This window comes from Odontesthes bonariensis, chromosome 10 (assembly GCF_027942865.1).
Source record: "Odontesthes bonariensis isolate fOdoBon6 chromosome 10, fOdoBon6.hap1, whole genome shotgun sequence".
Lineage (NCBI taxonomy): Eukaryota > Metazoa > Chordata > Actinopteri > Atheriniformes > Atherinopsidae > Odontesthes > Odontesthes bonariensis.
This window is the reverse complement of record NC_134515.1, coordinates 36,010,053-36,020,921: the sequence shown is the minus strand read 5'-3', so window position 1 is coordinate 36,020,921 and position 10,869 is coordinate 36,010,053.

Here is a 10,869-nt window from a genome sequence, read left to right as displayed (position 1 = left end):
CGCTCATGCGCAGAAATGAATAACCAGACAGATGCATGCAGTCACAGTGATGAGGAGAGGGCACTAACAGGTGTGTGGGTGAGTGTGGAATTTAGCAAGGCGTTAAAGCACGGTTACCGTCTTGCTAAAAATCAGAGGTGTGGCATTTTGACAGAACCAGTAGCACAATCTTCGTCGATTACATACACACGTTTCTTAAGGGTAAGCAGGAGGCCTCCAGTTACCCGTCTGATGCAGTTGATGAGGAGAGCAAGTTGAAATATGTCAGAGACTACAAACGCCATCAGGGCATCCAGCTGGATCCCGACAAAATAGAGGTGAACCCCGCTAAAAGACAGGTGGCTAAACTGTGTCTGAACAGTTTCTGGGGGAAATTCGCCCAGAGGAGTGACCTGGCCCAGACAACCATCATCAGTGACCCCGAATGAATTCTTTAACTTCATGTTCTCGGGTAAATATAAGGTAACCTACTTCCACTTCCTGAATCAGGACATGGGCATGTTGCAGTGGGTGTACAATAATCAGTGCATTTCTCCGCCGAATAATATAAACAATGTATTTATTGCTGCGTTCACCACCGCTTATGCATGGTTAAAACTGTACACCTGTCTAGAAATCATGCAGGACAAAATTCTCTACATGGACACAGACAGTCTGATCTATGTGGTGAAGGATGGTGAGACTCCCCTAAAGTTGGGAAACTATCTGGGAGACTTGAATGATGAGTTGGGGGGGGTGATACAATCCAAGAGTCTGTTGCAGCCGGACCCAAGAGTTACGCCTACCAGACCAAAAAAAGGTATCGATGCGCGTTAAAGGCGTCACTCAGACGCATGAATGCTGCGAGAAGCTCAACTTTGACAGCGTCAAAGAGTTGGTAGAGGGTTACCTGGCTGGTTCCAGAGATGAAGTGATTGAGACTCCTCAGCGCACCATCAGAATGGATAAAAAGGCATTTCTCTTAAAAAAATGCAGCATTCCTCAAAAGGTTCCAGGTGGTGTACGACAAAAGGCGTCTCTTACAACTCAGCCTTTCGGGTATTAAGAATGGTTAAGAGGTGAAATAGGAAAGTAGAAATGAGAAGAAAAAGAATGTCACAGTCGTCTGTTAAAGAGGTAGATTTTGACCCCAGACTAAAGACGCTCTTTTCATGTCTGATTGTGGGACCGAGTGGATGTGGGAAATCTTTTTTTGTTAAAACAGTTTTACAGAATTGTAACCATGTGATGGATGCTGTACCTGAAAATATTGTATGGATTTACACTTATTTCCAACCTTTGTATGCTGAACTACAGCAGATGAATAAAAAGATTAAATTTGTGGACGGATTGCCTCACTCTCTTGAAGATGAGAATCTGTTTCCTCCTGATCGAAATCACTTGGTTATTCTGGATGTTATTTTTCAAGCCTCAGACTATCCTGAAGTGGAGAAAAATTTCACACAGTACAGACATAGAAATATGAGCGTCATGATGTATCAAGTAAAGTACAACCGCACCATTAGTCTGAACAGTAATAATCTGGTGTTGTTTAAGAATCCCAGAGACAGATTGCAGGTGAATATACTAGCCCATCAAATCTTCCCCTCAGAGAAGGCTCTCTTCCTGGAGAGTTTTGAAGACGCCACCAGAGAACCGCACGGGTACTTAATCGCTGATTTCACCCACTCATGCCCAGAACAATACAGACTGAGGATGGGTCTGCTTCCTGGTCAGTGGCCGGTTGTCTACATCCCCAAAACAAAGTAATTCATCATGTCTGCGCGTATAAAAAGGAATGCTCCTTCACTCAGAGCTCTGTACCACGCCACACCTCAGAAACGTAAAGACATTCTTACTCACTGTTCACCAGATTTTCTTCAAACTTCATCTGAGATTGCTCTAAATAAAAGGGAAACATTAAACTGTCAACTTCTCAATATCGGAAATTGAAAAAACAGAAGAAAGTTAGACTGCTGGCTGATAAGAGAAGCGGTTTAAAACGTAAACAGTTGGCTCTCAAAAGTCAAGGAGGTGGGTTTATTCTACCCATTCTAACAGCTCTTGTACCCATAATTGGGGACCTAGTGGGTGGAATCATCAGAAGACAAAAAAAACATATCTCTCAGAACAGCACAAAAAAATGTTTCTCATTTCACCCCATCAGTTCCGACATTTGACTCAACCAGAGACTTCCAGACAGACGACAGAGGAGAAATTGGACGGTTAAATGAGACCCAGATAGCAAGCTGACATTGAAATGATATTGTTTTTCCATCCGAATCATCAGAATGGTTGACATTGAAATCTTGATGCAAAATAAATGTTGAATCGCTATTGGCAAACTGAATGAAAACCCGACACAACATAATGTTGACCGCTGTGATATTGAAACAACATTGATACATAGTTATCCTTAGTATGATTTTATGCATCATTGATATTTGGTTTACCGGGTGATAATAGTAATGTTGAAAAGTCATTGATTTTGAGTTGATCGGGAAATCAGGAAATGTCGAAAAGCCATCGACTTATAGTTGACCGGGAAAGATGATCGAAAAGTCATGGATTTATAGTTGACCGGAAGACCATCACGTGGTAGACCGGCGGTACTGCACCCCATCCCATTAATTTGTAACTTTATTAGCAGCGTCCTCCTGACGTAAAATCCTCTCTGCCTCCTAACGCTCTCTGATCGCTATGGTAACGCTTAAACATGCCTTCAAAATGCAGCTCTCTTTTTCTTAGTGGTCACAGCTTCTTCTTCTTCTTCTTTCTCCTCATGGGAAGAGGCTCTCCAAACACGTCTGTTTTTGACTCATTTTGCTCGGTTCGTGGGTTTAATATCAGCGTTGATGCGTCACGTGACCGAGACGAGAGTCAAGAACAGACAGATGGAACGGAGAGAATTCGGTCATTTTTCAAAAATTATGTGGCTCTTTGTGGTAACACAGTAAAAAATGCGGCTCTTAGTCTCTGACCGGTTGGCCACCCTTGGTATGGGTTATTAGTCTGACACTACTAATGACTGACAAAACTATCCAACACAACACTTCCATATTGTATATTTTGAATCAATGTTTTTGGCCTTTATGGAGTAATCATTTCTTTACATTTTATCAGGGTGAGCTCGGTGATGTACTGGAGGATGTGGAAGACTCAGCTGAAGTGGAGCCTTCCGGTGCCCTGTTTTCAGGTGTACTACAATCCACTCCGCAGAAATTTAAGTTACCATTACCTGTGCAAGGCCCTGTCACGGCACCCCGCTTTGCTCCCTCATGGACACAACAACCGGTAAGCGAAATTTGTTCTCATGCTGTTGTACCATAGCAATCGAAGGTGTTGATATTCAATGCATCTGCTCCTTTTGTAGGACACCTCATCTAAATCCATGGTGAGCACAGTCCATAGTCCAAGAAGAGGACTACAATTTGAAGTAAGTGGTAAACTTGGATGTTTTGTTGTTGATATTCGTTGACTAGCATGTCGGTGAGGGGCCTGCTATTTGCAACTGGTCAGAACGTACAGCTATAGGTTTGTGTGTGTATACTGCTTGACCAGTGGCTATGGTGCCCTGTAATAAAGCTCCCTTGGTGTGTCTGTAGCAGGCTGTCTGTTGCCCTGTGTTAGTGTGTTACTCACCCTCAGTGTGTTTTAGTTAGTTAGTGCTTCGAGTTTCACAAATTCACAAATGAAATTCAAACAAATCTTTGTGTGTAAATACACTTTGCATAAAAGACTGATTCTAATGTCAAATTTTATGTTGGAAAAAAAATTATGGTTTACAGTGTTTTTTTTTTAACAACAGGAGCCATGTGATACAGCTCAATCCGAGATGGACATCAGTGCCACATCAGCTTTGGGCGCCACATCAGCTTTGGACATTAGCATGACCTCGGAGCCAACTGTGGATGAAGCAGACACAAGTTTTGTCCCCTACTCCACCCCCTCCTCCTCAACTACAGGAAGCTCTACAAGCCTTTCTGCACAACCCGGAGGCTGGCATGAGAGAAAGTGGATCGTAAACGAGTCCAAGCTAATGGAACTATTTCAAAGATGTCCAACTTGTGGAGCTCCTATGTACGATGTTAACCAAAACATAAAAGAAGTTGGCAGCCAAATAACAATAAAATGGGAGTGCAACGAAGGACACAGTGGGCAATGGCAATTGTGTCCTGATACACGAGGAATGCCTGAGAATAATCTCCTCACAGCTGGTGCCACACTGTGCACAGGTGCAACATACACAGACATTGCTGACTGGGCTAAGCTTATGAATCTTCAGCTACCTAAACATACAACTTATGACTCCATACAGTCTTCCTATCTCATCCCAACCATTGAGAAAGTCTACAAGAAGCATGAAAGCACAGTAAAAGCCAGACTCATCTGCCAGACTCTGGATGGTGAAGATGTGCACCTCTGTGAAGATGGGAGGAGCGACAGCCCAGGTCATTCATCCAAGTACACAACGTATTCTTTTATGGATGATGCTACCAAACTGATCGTTGGGTTCGATTTGATTCAGGTAAATAAACAAAACACCATATATAAAAGAAACATAACATACATAACGAAGACAACATCTGTATAATTTTTCCCTGTAATTTCTTTTGCTCTACCCTTTTGCCCTTTAGGTGACCCAAGCCAAAAATTCAGTCGCCATGGAATCAATGGGTTTCAAGCAAGGATTGGACAAGCTCCTAGATGAAGGGACTCCTGTGAAGGTCGTAACAACTGATAGACATCCCTCCATAAGGACGATGTTGCGAGAGGAATATCCAGAAGTTACACACCAGTTTGATCCTTGGCATGTGGCAAAAGGTTAGTTTGTGGGGGCAGCATTATGCTAAGCCAATGGTTTTCAAAGTGGGGGTGGGGACCCCTGGGGGGCTGGGGCAGGTTGGCAGGAAACATAATTTTGAATATGCATTGTCTGATCAGCGTTGTCACTGTGTTCTCATTTTAAGGATTAAAAAGAAAATGGTTGTGGCCTCGAACAAGAGGTACTGCAGGGAACTTGCACCATGGACAAGAAGCGTGAGCAACCACATGTGGTGGAGCTGTAGCTCATGTGAAGGAGATCCAACGGTGAGTGTGGAAAGAGACAGATGTACATTTCTGACATTGTTGTGGAATATTGTTGGATATGGGTGTAACTTTGTCTGTGGGTGGGTGTATCAATGTGTGTGTGTGTATGTAAATAGGACTAACTAGGGTGTGGTGCAATCCATCGTTGTCCTGGTTGTCAGGCCATGATCATCATGTGGTCCTCCTATCGTCACCTTCATCCTGTAATGTGAATCCACACAATCCCCAACCCCACAAAACACAGCATTCTCCAGACATTTGACCACGGCTGTGGCTGGTGGGACATTGGGAGACATCAGGGCTAAACAAAAGGCAGTTGTTAGGTGATCGTTTAGCCACTGCAGGAGGTCGTCTCAGCGGGCCCCAGCCTTATTCCTATGGTTGGTCTGAACAAAAGGGGTTAATTGCTTGAGCTATCACCTTCAACCCTTCAGCCACCAGCTATCTGCAAACACAGAAACTGAGATTAGTTACACACTCTTAGAAATGTTCCCTCCCAACTCCTGCCATATCCTGTAATCAAATCATGTTTAGTCATCATATATTATCAAAATTCCTATTAGAATCAACCAACAAACCAAAAGGATCTGTAGTTGTCTAAAAGCTAGTTTCTACTACTGTACAATATCCAACAATATGTAGAATGTATTTTAAAACTGCTGGGTACACGATGACCACAGACAACTGACCAGTTTATGGCATGTATGATTTTGTAGGACTGTAACTGACCACAACAATATTTACTAATTGTGGTTCAATGAAATTTCAGGAGTTACAAAGACGATGGATGTCCGTCCTTCACCATATTCAGGGTGTTCATCGATGGAAGGAAGATGGCACTGAATACAGACGTACCACGATGACCTCTCAGCATTTGAGCAACGAGAGGGGAAGTGGTTGAAACATGACTCACCAGGCTACAAAGCCTTCTATGAGATCATCACAGACACACGTCTTCTGAAGGACTTGACCCACATGACGCTCTTCAAACACACAGGTATGAAACCGATATTGGAATAATTGTCAAGCCAGAAACCAGGGCAGTGTTGAACAGTTCATAAGACATAATTTAATTTTACAATGTTTTCTGAATTGTGTTTACTTTTATTTGTGCTTCAACGGGGGAACTGGAGGTGTTCCACAACTCATTGCTGAAGTACTAGCCAAAGCGTCAACACTTCCCATATTCATCCATGGTGGCACGGACAATGTTAGCGGTCATGGACCATAATGAAAACCATGAACAACCTCGTGAACAGGCTATAACAGCAGCTGGTAAGAACTACTACATTTATCCTAGAACCACCTGGAGGTGTCTTGTACTTTGTAGCCAAAGTAATACTAGCACTTGGTGTCAGTAAAATATTAATAAAAACAGTAATACACATCCATCCATCCAGCTCTTCCAGCTTGAGCAAAGAGACCCAGACGTCCCTGTCCCCGGCCACTTCCTCCAGCTCTTCCGGGGGGACCCCGAGGCGTTCCCAGGCCAGCCGAGAAACATAGTCTCTCTAACGTGTCCTGGGTCTTCCCCGGGGCCTCCTCCCTGTGGGACGGGCCCGGAACACCTCACTGGGGAGGCGTCCAGGAGGCATCCTGACCAGATGCCCGAGCCACCTCATCTGACTCCTCTCGATGCGGAGGAGCAGCGGTTCTACTCCGAGCCCCTCCCGGGTGACCGAGCTTCTCACCCTATCTCTAAGGGAGAGCCCAGACACCCTGCGGAGGAAACTCATTTCGGCCGCTTGTGTTTGCGATCTCGTTCTTTCGGTCACTACCCACAGCTCGTGACCATGGGTGAGGATAGGAACATAGATTGACCGGTAAATCGAGAGCTTCGCCTTCTGGCTCAGCTCCTTCTTAACCACGACGAGCCGGTGCAGAGCCCGCATCACTGCAGACGCCGCACCGATCCGCCTGTCAATCTCCTGCTCCATTCGTCCCTCACTCGTGAACAAGACCCCGAGATACTTGAACTCCTCCACTTGGGGAAGGATCTCATTCCCGACCCGGAGAGGGCATTCCACCCTTTTCCGGCCGAGGACCATGGTCTCAGATTTGGAGGTGCTGATTCTCATCCCAGCCGCTTCACTCGGCTGCAAACCGCTCCAGTGAGAGCTGAAGGTCACGGCCTGAGGACGCCAACAGAACCACATCGTCCGCAAAAAGCAGAGACCCGATTCTGAGGTCGCCAAAACGGACCTCCTCGACGCCCTGGCTGCGCCTAGAAATTCTGTCCATAAAAATTATGAACAGAATCGGTGACAAAGGGCAGCCTTGACGGAGTCCAACCCTCACACGAAACATGTCCGACTTACTGCCGGCAATGCGGACCAAACTCTGACACCGGTCATACAGGGACCGAACAGCCCATATCAAGGAGTCCGGCACTCCATACTCCCGGAGCACCCCCCACAAGAGTCCCCGAGGGACACGGTCGAACGCCTTCTCCAAGTCCACAAAACACATGTAGACTGGTTGGGTGAACTCCCATGCACCCTCCAGGATCCTGCCGAGGGTATAGAGCTGGTACCCAGGCTCCGCCCTCGCAGTGACGCAACACCTTCGGCTCTGCTACACTTACTCAGGCAAACTGCTCATTCAGGTGGATTCGAGTTCCCGACAAAAATGGGAACTCAACCCACTTTGTGGGGAAGCAATCAACTTTGAGCAGCGCCAACGGCCCAGGGTAGAGGCGTGTTCAAGGTAGTGACGTGGTTGAACTGCCACTCAACCCATGGATTGTACACGGAAGCGCTTCATTCAATATCAACATGGAGCAGCGTCAAGCTTTTGACACTGCTGTAGATGCTGTAATGAAAGTGTTCGACGGGAGATTCTCGTTAAAAATCGAGCAAAGAACAGCCCTTGAATCATTTCTTGACAGGAAAGACGTTTTCGCCTTGCTCCCAACTGGCTTTGGTAAGAGTTTAATCTACCAGTTAGCCCCGCTGGTAGCTAAATCATACGTCAGAGGAAAGAGTGGTGTGATTGGCTTAAGCTTAGGCACAGCCTTTTCTGGCCACAACCAGTAGCAACCCGAGGGAGGCGGGTTGACCAGGCCATTTCGAATCGTATTCGTTATGGTCTTGGTCAGACCAGAATCTCGAAGAGATTTGAAAGTCTATGTTAATCAGGCTATAGAGCTGGTCCACTGTTCCACGGCCAGGACGAAAACCACACTGCACCTCCTGAATCCGAGATTCGACTATCCGGCGGATCCTCCTCTCCAGTACCCCCGAAAAGACCTTACCAGGGAGGCTGAGGAGTGTGATCCCCTATAGTTGGAACACACCCTCCGGTCCCCCTTTTTAAAGAGGGGGACCACCACCCCAATCTGCCAGTCCAGAGGCACTGCCCCTGATGTCCACGCGATGCTGCAGAGGCGTGTCAACCAAGACAGCCCCACAACATCCAGAGCCTTAAGGAACTCAGGACGGACCTCATCCACCCCCGGGGTCTTGCCACCGAGGAGTTTTTTGACCACCTCGGCGACCTCAGCCCCAGAGATGGGAGGTCCCACGTCCGAGCTCCCCAACTCTGCCTCCTCATTGATGTAATGCACGCAGACCAGCTCCAATCATAGCAGTGGGAATAGTGTACAGACCAGTCACAGCAGTGGGCAGACCAGTCAGAGCAGTGGGCAGCTCTATTTTGTTGTGCGTCTTGGGCCTCACAGCAGCAAAACTTGAGGGCAAAACAAGCTCTTTAGCCCTCATGGTCGATGGCTGTGTGGTGAGCTCAGGCACAAACGCTGCAGCATCAATATTTAACTGCGTTCTCTTGCTTTCCTTCAAATAGGAGTTCATCCAATCCGACCTAGCAGACCTGCGTGACACACAACACCCTTCTGAAGCCTTTAACACGCTCACCTTAGCCATGGAAGCTGCCAGCTCCATGTCTAAATCCAGCTCCTCCTTTCTTCTCAAGAGTTCCTGCTGCTCCTCCATTTTCCTCTTCAGTTGTTCCCGTTGTTCCTCCATAGCATGCTTCTCCCTCAGCAGCTTCTGACGAGCCATAAGAGCAGCTGTTTCAGCCTCAGCCCTCCACCTGGCTGACGATGTAGAGGACAAAGATTTGCTTACCCCTGTACTGCATTTCTTTGATCTCCCGGATACATTAGATATGCTGTCACTTGGTCTAATGTCATCTTCAACTGTGTTATCCATATTGTCATTGTTATTTGACACAGACCCCAAACATGGTGCAACAGCATAATCTGCTAGTGCATCTGGTACATCTTGCATTTCAAACAGGCATTTATTTGCCTCCTCCACAAACGCAGTCTTATGTTCTCCAACACTGTGAAACCATGTGTTTTGGTTTTCTTGTTCTTCCGGCAGGAGCATAGGAATCACAACACTATGAAGATGAGTTGCGTCTAAGAACAAACTTGAAATATTTCCAAGATATGATTTTACCCTTTCAGCATTGTCAGCACTTTGCATTAGGCAATTAATTTCTTTTATTACACCTTTGATCTTTCTTACTTTAGCTTGGCGCTCTTCTTGGAGCTTTTCCAATTTAAGTTCAAAAGCCTTGGGTGTAAGTTTTGTTTGTCTCTTCTCACTCGTTTCATTTCCAACACTTGACTCCATTTTTTTTTAATAAATCACAAAATTAATCCCAAAAAACACATCAGAAAAATAGCTGCTTATATTACTGACCACACAGCCCCTGTGTTTCCACGTGAAAATGTACAATGCGTTGTAATTTATTCCCTTTAACTTTCCAGTGGAGCTAAGCTAACTCAACCCTAGTCTTCTGTGCATACTAGCAGTGGGTATTTATGTACCTAAATACCGATAGTCTCGAACCAGACTGACCGTCTGAACCAGAACTACGGCGGTACTCCCAAGCACAAAGCTTCACCCGCTTGACACACAAAAGAAAAACTGCAAAAGTCCCAAACAAATAAACCAGCACATCACCTTATGTGAATGTACCGCTTAGCCTAGCAGGGAATACAGTCATGCCTTGACCACAAATCTAATCCAAAATGTTTACTGTACATTTAAACGGAGGCGAGTATGATGACAAAATGAGTGTAGTAGTAGCAGTATATTTGTGAATGAATGGGCTTAGAGTCCAGTGCGCATTCACGTCTATGTTTGTAACTGGGAAAGCGATCTCAAACATCCAGCGTGTCTCAACATTAAACTTAAATCTGCGCTTCAACAAAACTTTTTTGTTGACAAAATATTGCGGCGTATAAACTTAAAAACCAATACAAACGCTGCAGCCGGCTAAGACATGGGGTTTTACTACTGATGACGCGTCACGCAGAACTATTGCAGAGATGCTGTTGTTTATTGCTCCATCTCACAAGCTTGTACATAAAAGACAGACACTTACTTCCTTTTGATGCATTTCACAAGCCGTGCAAGGATGCCTCTGACAGTGCAAGCTATTATTATGCTTACTTTTACGGTCAACAAAAAGTTTTTCCCCAAACTCACCCAGCCGCCATGATCCAAGCTAATCAACAAACAGCTGAGCTCACCTGCTCATTTAAAGAAAAAAAACACACCCAAGGTGCCACCCACAGACAGCCTCCACTGACGTCATGCACGTGCACACAAAATAAGAATAATACAAAGTAAAAATCAATGTATGGCTCCTACAATGGCGGAAAATCTAGGCATAGGCAAATGACGTCATAGGATGCGTTGGACTTGTCATGATCCAAGGATTCCAATGATGCCTCATTTGTAAAATTTGGACCAAGTAGTCCAAAGATATGAGCAAAAATGCATTTCTGCTGCATACAGTGCCACCTATAAGCCAGACGTCACCAAA